Source organism: Silurus aristotelis (assembly GCF_946808225.1).
Source record: "Silurus aristotelis genome assembly, chromosome: 27".
NCBI lineage: Eukaryota > Metazoa > Chordata > Actinopteri > Siluriformes > Siluridae > Silurus > Silurus aristotelis.
The window spans coordinates 10,308,024-10,326,450 of NC_139600.1; the positions used below are offsets into that span (position 1 = coordinate 10,308,024).

General features: G+C 37.6%; 1 protein-coding gene across 11 annotated transcripts in view; it reads right to left on the minus strand.

Annotated features, from left to right (window-relative positions):
* nrxn2b (neurexin 2b) overlaps positions 1 to 18,427 on the minus strand; it is a 664,725-nt gene that overhangs the window by 527,720 nt on the left and 118,578 nt on the right. The window lies entirely within an intron of this gene.

An 18,427-nucleotide genomic window follows, 5' to 3' on the forward strand; every position in this document is an offset into this window, starting at 1 on the left:
ACTAAATAAATGATGAAGATGACCTCGGATCCAGTAGTTTTGCCAGCATTAAGGTCATTTTATATGCATAACAATCCTACATATCACAAGTTAGTTTTAAATTCAAAAACAAAGTTTAAAAACAAAAACACATTTAAAAGTAGGATCTATATATACCCTATTCTATACACATGTATATCTGCTCTAATCTGTAATACTACTCATAAAATAGGCTGCTTATGCAAAAGAAACTATAATACCAGGTCTCATGCATGATGTAACACTTAACTTGAGTTATAACCTGGCAGAAAGATATGGAAAAAAAGCAATATCTAAAAGTAATTTAGACAAAAAACAATGAGAATGTCCCTTCGAAGTCCTTTGAGCACGGAGGAGTCTCACTAAGTGTGTACAAAAATGCATATAACCCCTAAAGTGTTTCCAATTGGAATAGAGTGCAAATCACTTCCTGTCTAAAATGTAATTTTGCCATAATAGCTATAGTTATAAAATTACAAGTGTACCACAAGTATACTTTTGCCACCTACAGTCAACAAACAAAAAAATGTACTTAGAAACAAAATTCCATTTACAGTAAATTGAAAGGAAATGATCTAAGTTATGGACTGATTAAATTAAGAGCAGTAAATTTGTGCTTCAAGTTTAAACCACAGATAATTTACTTCTATGCCTAACTCCATAAATCCTAAATGAGGGGAGGGGGGATGAGACTAAGATGTTAGACGATTTTTATTACAAAGAAATCCTTAAATGATGATGTAGGAGATGATTAAAAAGCCCAATTTGTGTAATATGTGTGTATTCTGTGTCATTCCAAGAACATCTCAAATATGTGCTCTGAAATGCTTACCAGATCATGAACAAATCATATTTGCATGAGTCAGTGGATCCTGTGGCGGTCTAATAATGCATTTTAGTATTTAATGGAAAATAATTGAAGCACTGTGATAGCATCTGGAGCGTAATATTTAGGGGGTTAGCCGAACAGATTATAGCAGCACATTTTTAGGAGTTGTCATCAACACTTCGACAATTCGGTCAGGTGATCATTGCTTTAAACACAGGTGTTTGGAGTCACAGAACAAGCGAGGCCACAAGAGGAGGCAGAGGCGCAGAGATTATGCAGGCTTTTCCATTTACAGTAATTGGCAGTCGCCATTACCCAGAGCGACTGACAAATAATCATGTACAATGAGCAGGTGAGGGTTAAGGGCCTTTCTCAAGGGCCCAAAAGTGGTAGCTCAGTGGTGCTGGAATTTTAACTTATAACCTTCTGATGGGAAACTTAATATCTTAATTAACTATTTAATGCTAGTTTTGTTATCTACAAAGTATATTTACTCTTGGATTGCCTCAAATATCCTGTTATTGTATTATGTAATTTGTTTTACATGCTATGTGCTACCTATTTACGTTTTAAAATAAACCATTACATTGTTTTGCACTATATGTTGAGTTTAGGCATCCTATTTTTTTTGCTTGGTGAGTCAAAAATTAGCAAATAAAAGAAATACAAATCCATGAGGAAAAAATGTTTGGGAGGAAAATGAGTTTCGTTGTTTCGTTTGGTTATATCAAGAGTCCTCAAGGCGTAAACAACACGCACTACTCACACCTAAAATGTGATGTATACTATGTTGGACCCAAAAGTCCTTTAATTCATCTGAGGTCTTGCCATTATTTCAGTGCCATCGCAAAGTCTTATAATTGCGGTCATTCTTGCCGTCTATGCCCGATGATGTAGATTTAGCGCCCAAATGAGAAACTCAGAGATGTCTTCTTCCAGGTTCTATGGTTTCTCTCGTCAGTAGGTTTATTGGCTAGTCTAAACTGACATTGGATGTAAATGCGTGTCTCTGACCCTGACGAGGAGAAAACGATTACTGAAAATAAATGGAAAACTCTGATGAGGTGTTTAAAAACAAGCTCCATCAGCAGCTAGTCACTAAAGCAATACGCAGTGAAGGATCCTATAGGACTCCAGCGTTGAGTGGTATAAGCACTTTACAAAAAGTTACATCGGGGAAGTGTTAGGATACAAAGGACATAAGTGCTCGCCGAAGTACAGCTATTGATGTGCTCTCTTTTCCTCCCTCTCAGCTCTGCCTCTTATTTAGGTTTAAAGGAAAACCCAAGCAAGGTCCTATACTAATAATACTGACGCAGTTGCAAAGCAACAATCGCTTTTATTTAACTACACAGATAGAATTTGATATTATAAACTGTTGCACTTGATACTATTCCAATTAATCAGCCAAGTGATGTCTAGCTTATTTTTATAATATAAATAACAGCAAACCAAATTTAAATGCTTTACATTTTTCAATATGTGATCTCTAGACGTGTTAAGTATGGTCGCAGTCTATTCGCGTACCCTGCAAAGTATTACAGCAGGATTTATTGCGGTATATAAGAAATATGCCTCATTTATATAGAAGTATCTAGACCCCCTTGTAAGTAATGAAGTTTTTGTAAATAAACGTTTAGTTGAATATCTTTGGCGGGGATTATTTTCGTCCAACACAATGCAGCAGTTTCCAACTGATCTGGCAGCTGCAGTGATCACAAACACAACTATCCGTTGAGAATAGAATATGTATGCGTGACCTAAATCTTAAGAGATTTAAATGAGGCAGTTGGTAACTAAAGGGTGGGGAGACATTTTTGGGGGCTGCTTGGACATTTCAAGGAGTCACTGCTCCTCAAGAGGTTTTCAGCACAGTAAATATTTTACATTCCCTTTCATGAGAAATGAACTCTTTGTAGGCAGCCAGCGAAGATGGTCTGCTACGTAGCATGGAAACATTTCACACATTCAGCATTTCATCTTGATGATTCGTTCTGACAACACCTGTCCAGTCAGTTACTCCCTGGCCCATTCCATTAGTGGAAGGAGCTGATTGCTCCAGGCGTGGCGGCCCATCAGGGCCATATTTCTTTAGCACGGAACAGGATATATAATGTAAATGGGAGGCCATTTTGAGGTTGAAAGCACAGGGGAATTATTTCCTGCAAGCATGTTTGGATGGTGCAGCTCCCTCAAATAATAAGCATAGATCTTATTTGAGAATGCAGCTACAGGCAAGTGCATAGTAATGTGCGGCGATAAAAAGAAATGAAAGCAACCTTGCAGAGAAACAGCGAGAGCAAAAGGATATAAAGGTGTTTTTTGATTCCTAAATTATGATGATATGCAAAAAACAGGAATAATGAGGTGGGTGGGACTGGGTCTTGAACAGCCTGTAGGGGGTAAATCATATTGCAAGTCATATTGCAATAGAATTGTAAAGAAAAACAAGATGCATCGAGGAACGTTTTATTTATTTCTTAGTTCCCACTGGGATTTGCTGTAAAACGAGACTTTCAGAATCCTTAATCCTACGAGTATGAAGCAGTAGACATCGATCAGTGCTTCCGTCACTGAAATGTGTGTGAACATGTGTCTGTAATTGGATGTTAACCCTCAGACGCAATATGGCTGACTGCTTTTTACCACTAGCCTCGTGTCAGTAAACAAAACGGTTACTGTGGCGTAAACCCATTTCGGTTGCATGTAAAAATGTTAGCACTGCCATTATGCAAGCTTTTAATGCCATTTGCATGTCACTCAACCAGACAACACAGGCCATTTATTTGTCTTTACAAACCTATCAGAGAAACATTTATTTTCTGGAGAGCTGAAGTACAATTCTGGAAATGTTTTAGGGTAATAAACACCACCACGATACATGATACTTTGATACTAAGAGTGCAAATGTTTTCCTAAGTCTATTGTTTATTAACAAAAAACTATATGTTAACTATTTGTTTACATTTTTTCCCCTTTCCCCTTTTCCCATGAAATTGCCTATATACTGGTCAAACTGTGGCTCCAGTGTTCTGCTGGTGATTGGTTTTGCAAAAGCTTAGCAAAATAGAAAGAAACTGATGCACAGTATATCTAGGGTGACATGATGGCTACTGTTGCTGCCTTACAGTTTCAGGTAACTGATTTATTGCTGAACTTGGGCTACTGTATCTGTGACGTTTGTCTGGCATTCTTCCCATGCGGGTTCCCTCAGTGTTCCCTCAGCACCTTTTGTAGTAATGTTAAAGTGCCCCAAGGTGACTGGTTGATTCATACTTCAGTGTTTGCCAGAGTGTCTTTCTGGAGCCTCCATGATGAGACTAAAATAAACATATACATATCCTAAATGTTCAATTTGCTGGGACACTTCGAACCGCTTGCACATGAAAGTTCTGTCAAGAATTATATGATGCATACTGTTTAATGGAGAGCAACCATTAATTCACTGTTTTATTGAGCAGCTGTATTTGTAGGCTGTCGTGTTCTGTGGTTTAAATTAGCTAGCTAACCATAATACTATAATAATACATAATAACTGTGTCAAAAATATGAGACTGGTCAGAAAAGATTATAAAAATAAAAGAACAAGTAAAATCAGGCAAACCACTTTCAGTAGGTGAGACAGAATTCACAACGGAAACAATGTGTGCATTTAGGGGGATTTTGGTGCTGACATGACACACAGTATATAGTGTTTGTGGATTTATTTTTTACTTTGCAAGCCAGTGTTCACCTCAGTATCATGTGAACACTATTGGGAAACAAATCAGGACAGGACCGGGTGAATACAAAAATCCAAAATTCACTTTGACGCAAAGGAGGAACATGTCATGCTTCCTGACAAATGAATGTGTTTTGTGTATCTTGATATTGTCATGCATATTTTGCAATGATATCAGACTATTAAAAGGTGCCAAATTTAGAGAATATACTAAAATCATGAGAAAAATAATGTGGTATGGGTGCTTTTTTAAACCAGACCACTCGCTATACAGGTTCCATATTCAAATTGAACACGTGCTTGATGAGATCCACAATTGCCACCTGACATTCACTACATTCACAAAACTGACCTTGATGCACCAAGAGCCACCACACACAGACTTCCATCGATTGAGCTCAGCAGGGAACAGCCTGACAAGCGCACTACAGCTCCATTGAAGACAAGAGGGACATTGGGGGTGTCTGATGGCCCACTTTTCTAGCCACTTTGTTCATCCACCCAACTCTGTCTTATTAAAAAAAAATTTTTACAGCTGTACTTTATACTATATTCTTCCTTTGTAGTACAGATTTAACTGAGGAATACATTTTGATTAAATGCTTAAATGCTATCCATCAGTTCTCCCATCTGCACCTGGCCAGGAGTTTGGCCTTGAGGTCAATCTCCTGCACCTGGTGAGGTTAGCCTGTGCTCTTGTTGTTTGACACAGCAAGGGATTTGCCGCACCATAACGCTCTCAGAATGATAATCTGCAGACTGAATCAGGGATGAAGCTCCCGATGCACTGGTTAAGCTTTTGGCAGCTGTCTTTTTTTTTTGACCCAGTACTCACAGGTGAAGATATACATGGCCCCAAACTGCATTCCAAAAAGACATGGAGGGAGAGATCAGAAGATAATGCCCTGTAAAGACATGACAGTTCATTTGCTATCACAAAAAAATGCATTTTATCTGACCTGAGCCCATTTTTTTCTCTTCAGGTTGGTTTCAATAATTTACAACAACCAAACCAGTTTCTCATTTCCATCAAAAATCTATCATAATTGACCCATTCAATTAATCTATATTACCTATTTATCTTCCTTTTTGTTGCAACAAGTTAAAAAAAATCTATTTAATTCTCCTCATATTGAAAGAACAATCACTGACTTACTTATTCTAACCAAAAACTCCTTAATAATACTTAGTGCCCCTATTCAAGAGTTAAATTGTATAAAATCCCTATAGATTGAAAAATGACATAAAATAGCATTTTTGAAGCATTTCAGAGCCTCAAAATGTTTTTAATTAAAACTGATTAAGATCTCGTACCTCATCAGAATATAGCATGCATCTTTCTAAACCCTTAAAATTGTCCAACACTTGCAAACAACAATCTTAACAATTTGCATTAATCAGATTCAAAATGATACAAAGAGTGATGCTGGGGTTAACATACTTTTATTTAAAACTATACATCAGGGGTCCCATACAGCCCACCCCCACATTTGGAACGGCCCTCTGAACAATGCAAGAGACATATTCATTGTCAGCACGTGCTTTTTTTTATTTACACGTGAGACTACGTGCTGCATGGAGAGCGCTATATGTATTATTTATCATGCATTAATTATGTAATTATTTATTCATTATAATCATATTTATTTCCTTTAGCACATTTTCATGATTCAGTAGTTGTTGTTTTTTTGTAATACAGTTCAATACTATTTTACATTGAGTGTTTTTTTTTTTTTATCCAGTATCCATTTAAAAAAATGTTGAATAAGTGAATTGGTAGCAGTGTAAAATATTAACATAAGTACAGGATTGCTATGATATATGCTACATATAAATACATTGATACATTGCAACATATGCAACGGTTATTATAGTTATATGCACTGTGTATAATAGCCTTCTTTTTGCACTCTCCATATAATTTTGCACATGTACATAACCATTGTATAAACACCTGTTTATTTCATCTGTCATTTATGACAGCTAGCTATTAGTATTGGTAGAATCCACTATTGGTCATCCTCTAATTAGCGTAATTATTTTTTGATTCACCCACCAATCGTATGCATAAGTATTCAATGTTTTGATTTCAATGATAATGAATATGAAAAAAAATCATTATGAATTATTTTAATAGACTACATATCTCTTGAAAAGTAATGCTAATTTGTTTGTATGGTGCATAACAAAAAAAATATATATTATTAGGAGGCATAATAAATACATTTAAAATCATAAAATCTTCACAATAATACTGGTAGTCACTTCAGCCATTTCTTTCCCAATAGAAATGATGTGGCCCTCACAGAAAAAAAGTTTAGGGACCCCTGCTATACATAATCTATGTACATTGTGTATAATCTACACATGTTAATCTCATCGATACAACTATCTGGTGAATAAAACCAGAAAAAAATATGTTATTAGGATTATTGGACATATACTGCTAAACAAATGCAGTGCAAAAAGTCCCCCTGCAGTGAACTTTGTTTCGGCTTCTCCCATTAGGGGTCGCCACAGCGGATCATCCACATGTTTAATTTGGCACATGTTTTTACGCTGGATGCCCTTCCTAACACAATTCTCCCCATTTATCTGGGCTTGGGACCAGCACTAAGAGTGGCTGGGGTTGGTTCCCTGACCAGGGATTGAACCCGAGCCGCAGCGGTGAGAGCGCCGCATCCTAACCACTAGACTACTAGGGGACCTATCCCTTTGCAGTGAACAATTAACTAAATGTATAGCCAGCTTTAAAACTTCACTACCAACTCTATGCGACCAATGCGGAGGGACGTTTTTAATGCATTATACAAGTATTTTGAAAAATAGGAGTGTAAAATTCATTTCCAACATTCCTGTACTCCTCCTATTCATGCATGCATATATGCATATACATAAATATATAAAAACAAAATAAGAAAAAACTAATGCAAATCAAATAATTCTGTTCATTTTCACAGCAAGCACAACGTTTTGGTGGAAAAATAAAAGTGTCCTATCAACAATTTTGAACTGCTGATCTCCTGGAATTTAGTCTACAAACACTGGTGCAAAGAAAAAAAAAACAGTTAAATGTCACAAGAGAAATGCCAGACTATTATGGAATATTATGGTAACTCAAATAACTACTCTGGACAACAGGATCTGAGCAGGAAAGCATAACAAAAATGGGCAAAATGCCAAACCTCGAGGTGAATCAAATATAACAAGACTGTTTATTGGCATTTAAACATGAAATCTTACATCAAATTGACCTTTTATTTTTTTGTTTTATTTTGACATCTCTGATGAACTCCCAGCTCAAAACAGGAATCCAAAACACCGTGTAATGAGCGCTGTATCACAACTAGTCTACTGAAGTATGCTGCTGGTGACTGTCAGACTCTGGTTGAGAAAACACAAGTCTTTTGTCTGTCACCACCGAAGAACACACCACAGAACGCAACACATACAGTCTGTTGCTGTAGCAACAAAACAAAAGCCGGCTCGCTCTTCATTGGAGGGTGGAGAAAGAAAAGAGTAGCAATAAAAGCTGTTTGTTGCAATATTGCTGATCGATTACATCAGTTATGAAACTGTTTTTTTCCCATTCGCCTTTGCCTTTTTTAGCCTGAAGGCTGCTGCTGATTCACTCTCCAGTTGTACAAAATATTTTTCAGAACCAGTCAAACTGAAATTCGCATCACGAATGTAATATAAAAAAAACTAAACTGAGCCTGAAATGTTAGAATGTAAAAGCCGAAAGTAAAAGCTGGCACTTTTGAAGTTGCACAGTGTTGGTCAGCAGCTTTTGGAAAAAAGAAAGGAAAAAAAAAAACGAGTGCCAGCATCGCTTTTTCTCATTTGTCAGTCATTTGTCCTTCTGGCGGCCTTCTGAAGCATCTCTTATGCGAACTCGACATGGCTTAGTCAAAACACATCGCAGGAGATCAGAGCCCTGCACGTGTTCTTTCTATCTTTTCAAATCACACCTCGCTGACTGATGCCTGCCTCTTCTAACACTGACAGGTGCCTCGAGCAAGATGTGAGATCTCGTGTACGAGTTTTTGGCCTCCTAACAAATACCTCAGTATGCAGGGGAAAACTTTTTATATTGATTTAACTGTTAATAATACAAAATGATTACTGCACTCGCTTCACTGTCTTCACCTCAAATCACGCATTTGATAGTGGTTTCAAACCTCACAGGCGATGCACAGTATACTGTAGCAAGAGCCAATTTATAGCACATACCTAAAATCTGAGTAGTCAGTAAGCTAGTTCTGCCTGTAATTCCTAAGCTTATACGGTGTTTATGTGCTCACTCTAATAGTTTTATCAGCTCTTTTAAGCTATGCCACATTAAATGTAAAATTTGAGAATGCACCTTTTTTGTCTTTTTTCCACTATAGACCACACTGAGGCAAAAATTTATAAAAAAAAAAAAAAAAAAAAAAAAAAACTCTGGAAGAATTTGCAAAACGTTGTTCTTACGTTGTAGTGTAAAGTGTTTATTCAAAAACAAAAGCACATTTTCAATTACGTGACCTTCAACTCAAAGAACAACAGTTGTTGATGTGATTGCGTTTTCTATAAGCTCTTAAGGGGCTCCGGCGTAAAACGCTTTTCAGATCAGTTACGAATAAAGTTTTTCCTTTTTCATTTTTCCAATAAAATGAAGAGAGAGACAGATCGATGGGTTACTTAACGTAATCCCGGGTTCTTTGATAACAGAGTGAGGTGTTTCACTATGGGAATCGCTTTGGGCGTGACCAACTACGGGACAGACATGGTGTCATGTCACGCCCAAACCGATTCCCATAGTGAAACACTAAGGAATTGTGTTTTTCTTTTTATATAAAGCCATGGTTTACATTATTAACATCACTACAGATGGTAAGAGAGAAAGAGAGAGGGGGGTCACTAACATTAAACGTAATAAATAAAATTGTACAACATGGAGTCCTTAAATGAATAAAATGTATTAGTGTTGCTGTGGTATAAGGTTCCCTGGTGTTCTAGTGGTTAGGATGCAGCGCTCTCACCACTGCGGCCCGGGTTCGATCCCCGGTCAGGGAACCAACCCCATCCACCCTCAGTGCCGGTCCCAAGCCCGGATAAATGGGGAGGGTTGTGTTAGGAAGGGCATCCAGCGTAAAAACATGTCAAATCAAACATGCGGAGGATCTGCTGTGGCGACCCCTAACAGGATAAGCCGAAAGAAAGTAGTGTTGCTGTGGTATAGAAAGAAGTAACTATTAAGGGTGTCCTTCTCCATGAAGACAAAAACTTTAATACTAACTTTGTTTAAACATAGCTTTGTTAAAAGGAACTATTGATAGTAACTCTGCTGTATTTCGATCCACCACATTGTTATTGTCCTCCTATAACCGCATGCCTGGAGATGTTTGTTCCTTACATATTCCATTATTAAAAGCAACACTCTTGCAAATGCGATTTGTAACATTGCCAAACTTATATGAAAAGGAAACGAGGTTAAGTTTGGGGTTTGGAAGAAAAGGGGTTAATAGATATATCCTTTCTTACAACTTTCTAGAAAATCAAGAATCCAACTGCATCGCTATCAGAATATTTAGCTGCTTTAATCAACAACAAGGGAGGTCTTAAATACCTTGAGTGCAAGCAAGTGAAGAGGTACTTAGTAAAATGGACACATTTCTATTGCAAATAAGAACAAGGTAGAAGGTCAAAAGCAAGATTTCGGAAAGGTAAGGGGGGCAGCAGAGGCGGTTCTGACAGTTTATCGATGAGGGCCGTATATTAGTATCGACACCAGAAGCCCCACAGGGGAGAGTCTGCCTTATCTCTACAAAATGATCCAGACATGTAGAGCTGGAGAGAGGCAGCCAGATGGAGGGAGCAAACCAAAAAGAGGCTTATCTCTTAGATAGGGAATTAAGGGATTGAGCAAAATAAATTGGTGGGGAAGTGGAAAGTGTGAGGACCAACAGATCATAAAATGATGGAAAATTTAAAGAATCTTCAGTCATTATAATATAAAGGTTAAAAAATCAACAGGGTAAAATATAGTTTTATTAGTAATATTATCCCAAATATTAGCAGCAGATCATTGGGGTGCAGAGAAAGTTCATTTCTAAGCATTCCTTTGAAATAGTTCGATCCCACTGTGTTTCATATTTCATTAAGAGTAGTTTAATTTATTTTGTGTAATAATAATAATGAATAAAGACCAAGCCCACGACTGCACCCTCTGCCCTCCCAATCCACCTCTTCCCACATGTGCAACAAGAAACAACAAAAAATAGCGAAATTCTAGTGCATTTTACTTCTTTGTTTTTTTGCTGAAATTAGATCACATCCTTGTCCTGTTTTCTGCCACCTCATGCTTCCAAAATTTGTAAATTAGTGGGTCAAATTTTGCCTAAAGCACATTCTTGAAGCTAATGTTGGCTGTATGAGCCTAATTTTATTTATATTATGTGATTTATCACTTGTAGCTTGTTTAGACAAGCCAAGAGCATATGTTAAATGTACAAATTTGAACTAATCCTATTTGTTTATATCCCAGAAATAAAGTACAAGACGATTGTAATGAGGAAAAATGGATGCACTTTCTAAATTAAAACCATTTGCAAGATGGATGGATGGATGGATGGATGGATGGATGGATGGATGGATGGATGGATGGATGGATGGATGGATGGATAGATAGATAGATAGATAGATAGATAGATAGATAGATAGATAGATAGATAGATAGATAGATAGATACATAGATACATAGATAGATAGATATTTCAAATCATCATAAACAACTTTCAAGATTGTTTATAATTTGTTTGCCATATAAATAACTAAACATTGGAGATAATATAATTCACAACTTTTACAATTTATTTGGAAATTTATGAGACTATGCATTTTTGCTATTTATTTAATTTAGTTGTGAATATGGACATTGTTTAGAAACTGTGTCTATTCCACTAATACATTTTTTTTTTTTAATAATCACAATGTATGATTTTTAAACTATTTATTTGTATGATACAGCTGCAAATAAGTATTTGAACACCTGTCTATCAGCTAGAATTCTGACCCTTAAAGACCTGTTAGTCTGCCTTTAAAATGTCCACCTCCACTACATTTATTATCCTAAATTAGATGCACCTGTTAGAGGTCGTTAGCTGCATAAAGACACCTGTCCACTCCATACAATCAGTAAGAACTACTAACATGGCCAAGACCAAAGAGCTGTCCAAAGACACTAGAGACAAAATTGTACACGTCCACAAGGCTGGAAAGGGCTACGGGAAAATTGCCAAGCAGCTTGGTGAAAAAAGGTCCACTGTTGGAGCAATCATTAGAAAATGGGGCCATGTATTGCGAGATTTTGGGGAACAACCTCCTTCCCTCAGTTAGAGCATTGAAGATGGGTCAAGGCTGGGTCTTCCAACATGACAATGACCCAAAGCACACAGCCAGGATAACCAAGGAGTGGCTCTGTAAGAAGCATATCAAGGTTCTGGCATGGCCTAGCCAGTCTCCAAACCTAAACCTAATAGAGAATCTTTGGAGGGAGCTCAAACTCTGTGTTTCTCAGCAACAGGCCAGAAACCTGACTGATCTAGAGAAGATCTGTGTGGAGGAGTGGGCCCAAATCCCTCCTGCAGTGTGTGCAAATCTGGTGAAAAACTACAGGAAATGTTTGACCTCTGTAATTGCAAACAAAGGCTACTGTACCAAATATTAACATTGACTTTCTCAGGTGTTCAAATACTTATTTTCAGCTGTATCATACAAATAAATAGTTCTGATTTCTGGATTTTTTTTTTTAGATTATGTCTCTCACAGTGGACATGCACCTACGATGACAATTTCAGACCCCTTCATGATTTCTAAGTGGGAGAACTTGCAAAATAGCAGGGTGTTCAAATACTTATTTTCCTCACTGTATATATATATATATATATATATATATATATATATATATATATATATATATATATATATATATAGTGGAAGGAAACGTAAATGCGCACGATGCATCTTTCTGAATGGACACAGCAAGCCCAGACTTCCAGCTCCCTGAGGTAACTGACCTCCATTACCTTTCCCCTCCAAAACCACTGTGCTTTCCTCTTTTACCTCAGGACAAGGTACAACACCAGCAATGAAATTACTTTACCTCTTTTCGGTTGTTTAACACTGCCTCGAGCTAAACAAACGCCTGTGGTACAGCGATGTGACCCGAATCTGCGCCTTATGTAACGGGATTTATGAGTATTACAGAAACAGGGGGTTCAGAGAAAGATAAATATGAAGGAATGCAGAAAAAAAAATCTTTTTTTCCCCCCTTGATTCCACTTATGCTGGATCTGCTGTTCAACAATTTTTTATAGATAAGTTCTGGAATAGGATTTTATATATATATCCACACACACACACACACACACACACACACACACACACTTTTTTATGTTGACAATGCAATGGAAATAAAAAGAAATGATATGCTTTTGCTAGACAAGGCCATACACAGACATATAGACAGACAGACAAGGACAGAGAACTGAAGACATTAAATACATTGGCAGTTGCCAAGGGAACTCAGGGGGAGGCTACGCTGGCGATTGCTGTTAATTTGTCCTTGTGAGAACGAGACAGACATACTGAGGTGTGAGCCAAAGGGGAAAGAAAAAGAGAATGTGTGAGAGATAGAGAAAGAAAGACAGAGACAGACAGACAGACAGACAGACAGACAGACAGACAGACAGACAGACAGACAGACAGACAGACAGACAGACAGACAGACAGACAGAGAGAGCACACTCTATAGAGTGACATGGAGAAGGAGACTGTTCATTCAGTAGAACAGCTGGACTAAAGCATGCAGACAAGAACAGAGAAGACAGTCTGTGTATCGCTCTTTCTTAACATTTCTTTCTTATAAAAAAACAAAAAGCGTCTTTATGCCCTTGACAAAAGGCATTTTTTTGTACTTATTGCGCATTAAGAATGATTTGAGCCTGGCTAGCATCTTCCGTTTCTCACTGTAAGTTTAGCTGCTAGGTGATTGCATGTTGTGCTTTTTTTGTTTTCCATACTTGAACATATTGGCGTTTTCCTGATTCTAAAAAAAAAAAAAAAGACGCTCGCTATATAATTAATTAATTAACAACTAGCAAAGATATTTGCAGGAGACAGTGGGATTCACAATGAGTGTTGCATGTTGAACCTACAGTCGCATGTTTTAATATGGAGTCAGTAGTGATTTGGTAGATGTTGGTTGGTTCATTTTTTCTAGTATTCAAAGAAAAAAAAGAACTTGATCTGTCTGCCTGGCAACAGCCCAGAAAAAATTAATAAATAAATTAAATACAATAAATAAATAAATAAATAAATAAATAAATAAATAAATAAATAATACCCCTGACACTTAATCTTCTTGTCCTTGGCACCTGGGCCACTGATTTGTCCCCTAATCCAAATCCTCAAGCACCCTGGTTGAGAACCTGAGCCCATTTGCCATTGCACAGCAGTACCTCTAAAAGCAAGCGGAGCTCCCTGTAGGTTAAGCGGTTGGTGACTTGCTTGTAAAAAAAAAATAAAAAAAATTAAAAAACACCCAGAAAACATAAATTTAGCAACTGTGACATTCTGATAGAAGCAAATCGCACCGTCAGTAGGTTATAAAAGAAAAAATATATTAATCAATATTATACTAAATTTCACCATACACATTCTTTTTGAGATATAAATGAAATGGTGATTTATTTTTCTTTTTTTTTTATCGTTTGAATAAATACAAATTAAATGGTACTGAACAGATGCTGTCGATTTGGCAATTATTTAAAAAAACCTGAGCTCTGATTTCTGTAGGCATGAAAGAAATGTTTCAAATTTAGTTTAATGGCTTCGGACTATTTTGGCATTTGTTTGCAAACAATTCGTTAGCTTGATTATATATTAGGACAGGCATCGTGTATAGAAATCATAGAAAAGCACTGTGATATATTAATCTCATAACTCAGCCAAGAAACAAGATATTTGTGGCAAGCTGGATGGTCTCAGTTTTTTGTTGGTAGCTCAGTGAATCTTACATTGGAGTACTGATCAGAAGGCCGTGTGTTTAAATCCCGGAACCACCAGGATGCCGGTGTTGGGCCCTTTAGCAAGGTCCTAATTCCTCAACTGTTTAGTTGTATAAATTAATGTGAATTTCTCTGGATAAATGTGTCTGCCAAATGGCATTGCTGTAAATAAAGATTGTCATGCCATAGGTGTAAATAAAGAGTGCTAAAAGCAAAGAAAAATCTTTTTAAAAAGTAGCTAAAAATGCTTAAACAAAGTAAATGTTGTAGGTATTCTTAAATGAAGAAGAGTTTATATAATAGCAATTAAATTCATTCAGCAAGATTTGCTGGAATGGTGAGCCAGTCAAATATGTTTTGAAGACAAGGTGAGAGAGGCGCGATTGAGATGGTTTGGACATGTGCAGATGAGAGACATGGGGTATATCGGTAGGAGAATGCTGAGGATGGAACCACCAGGATGGAGGAAAAGAGGAAGACCAAGGAGGAGGTTTATGAATGTGGTGAGGGCAGACATGCAGGTAGTTGGGTTGAAAGAGGCAGATGTAGAGGACATGGGGGTGTGGAGACGGATAATCTGCTGTGGACACCCCTAATGGGAGAAGTCGAATGAAGAAGAAGAAGTGGTGAGCCAATCAAATCCAAAGGTGCTAATACTTTTATCTCAGGAAAAAAAAAAATCAATAAAAATGCATTAATATATTCACACCTGGTGTATGGCTGATCTATACAGTTTAGCAGCACGCTGAATGCTAAACCATTTAAGAAACTGGCAATGGTGAATTTTACATGGATCTTCTGTATGAGAAAGAAAAAATTGGAACTCTTGCTTGTTTGGTGCACATTGCTTTTAGAAATAAGTGCACAGGTAGAGTATGACTATGCCCCTTTTCTCTCCTTCAAGTTTCTGTCCTTGCAGATATTTAGCTTTTCTCTGACCTCGGCACACTATAAGCTGACGTAAGCATCGTTTAAACCCTACTAGCGTCCCTCACATTCTCGCACCTCGTGTTAAAACGTCACGTCGTGTCAACAAAATCCCATTCAATGGTAATGAATTGGGAAGCAGTGAGCCTGCAAATGGTGATTTACTGGCTGTTATAGCAGTGGTGTGATTGTGTTAGGATCGAACCCCAGACACAGCCAAGTCAACAGCAGCTAGATGGCAAAAAAGATCACAAACACACACACACACACACACACACACACACACACACACACACACAACTTGTCTTACACACAATTGTTTTTCAGGCATGCTAAGTGTTTCACAATATAGCTGTTTTGTTAGCTCATGCCCCTTTTCCAAAGACTGAATAGCAACCATGTCACTCTGTCTAAAAAAAGACATCCAGCATAACCTCCATACAAAACCAAACAATGTCGCATCTAACTGTCTGCTTGCAGACAAAACAATCTGTGCACACATTCAAAACAAGAGCTCTATCCATCAACTTATTTTATTTTAAGTTTCTTTTTTATTTATTTTTTTAACCTACCCACGTCTGAGCTTCGAGGTTCGTTTTAACCCACCACAGCTCATTGAGGTCCTAAAAACAGACTGAGCTGCCAGTGATCTCAGATGCTGATCTGTAAAAGTTCGGCACCTTGTCAGCATTTTCTTGTGATTACCTGTAAAGCATCCTGGCTTTCAAACGCTGTAATCTCCGAGGTAAGCCAGTCTAACTCCCCAAAAATATTAATCCCACCATGGAGATGATTGCTCTGCCTAACGTGATAACCTGGCCAAAAAGGATTACACTTTAAAGCAGGATTAATCAGCGAATGTTTGGAAATGGTTCATTTACTTAACATAACATTCGATCCCGTATAAGCAACGAATGGTGGCGAGTGTTACAGTTTATAGTAGAACCAATAAAGACGACTAAATTCTGTGTCATTTGTTACTTCTGACCAGCACTTTAAATAGATGGCAAATCTTTATAAATTTGAACTTCTACTCGACTAGCATTTTAACCATGGTTGGTAAATTCCTATTTAAATCCCTACGTTAAGTGCCAGTTAAAGCCAAAGCCCACATATCCGTGTTTCAGTAAGGTAACATCAGTCTCAAAGGATCAAGAAATCGGCACAAAGCTGGAAACATAGCTTCCAACTGTTCTTTGGTTATTTTAGACAGCCCTCTGAGAACATGCAATAACAAACAAGTGTATTCTGATTGCAGAATAAATGCAGAGTAAGAGTCCATCGATTTTCTTTTGGAAGCACAGGTTTGAATGGTCTCTGGTCTCGTTTTTTCTTGTTTTGGTTTTTTGGCTGCATATATATATATATATCAAATGAATTTAATTCCCTCAAGTCCTGTTGTGGCACGCAACACTCTCAGCACCATGTTGCTCTGAGACCATAGCAGTCACAGGGTAAGGGCTCAAGTAAGTGTTTATTTATAAGCGCTTATGCTCCTTGGCGCGGTCAGCGAGCAGCAGCGTAAAAATTAAACAGACATCAAGTGCAGAGGAAGAAAACATAAATAAGGCTTCGTAAGAAAAATGCAGGTGTGTCGTGCTCTTTAATATCACGTTCCTTCATCTAAATGTCAGCCTCACCTGGTACATGCAGGGATCCTAGTCACGTAAAAATGAAACCGAACTTAAAATATTAATACATGCATTGCCCTAGGGAAAATTTTAGCATAGCCGGCTACTGAAATGTTTTCCAGATGTTTGAGATGGAAGGAAATCAGAGAACCTGAAGGAAACCCACAGGCGGGAACACCAGATCCAGACCCTGTTATTTAAAGCTTATATACCTGTTCTGAATGAATATATCTACCCCTGCAGCTAAGCTCCTCTCCAATGAGCTGCCTTAAGCTAAACTATTTACAGGAAAGTGTGATTAGATAAGCCACCACAGAGGACCTTACTGTCAAATACAACTTTTTATTTTTAATTTTTTCCATGACGCTCCAATAAGAATCCGTTCCTTCATCGTGCTTGTTAACAACTAGCTCTCTAACTAAGCGGCCTGTACACTAATTGTTGATGCATCAGCTAAAATGGAACATATTTTGAAATGTCTAAGTGGACTGGGAGCACCTTACTGAGGTTCTAACCAATGCTAATTAAATTCAATAGTTAGCCCTGTGGTCAATTCTGTATTGATTAGAGAGATGGTCTGTGTCAAGCACCACACTCGAGGATTAGTTTGTGCACACACACACAGACTTGTTTTGCTCTCATTGTGAGGGACTTTCATAGACATATTAATGCATTTGGTCCCTGTGGAGGTATAAAAGCCAGTGCCTGACTTTATCCTGCAGCCCGCACCCCCACGGCCCTAAAGTGGTAACAACACTCAAGTCAATCGTTCGTTCTTCCTTACCGAGCTCCAACCTCTCAATGCCTCTTGCCTCTCCTACATCAGGTACAATCAATTCATCTTTCCATAGTGTTTGTTTTTCCACTGCTAGCTAGCACAGGCTCATGCAGTTTTAAATATTCTAACATATTCTGGCGCTAAAACGGGATGGGATGTGGCCTTTTCACAGCTCGGTGTTCAGCTTTTGGAGGAGTTGTTTAGCATTTTTCTTGGCAAAAATGACAAAACACCCCCCATAACCCCACCACCAAATGAATTAAGTAAATAAGTCAAATTAAGTAAGTACATCAATAAAATAATTATTTTTTAATTGACTATACCTAATTACATGAGAAGTTACAAATAAAGACAAATGAATAAATAAGTACATAACTGAATAAAGAGTTTGACAGTTTATTTCTGTAGGTAAGTGTGTTTGAAGGGCTTTCGTGTGTTTGTTTGTGTGTGGCTGCCATTAGCAAATTGTAG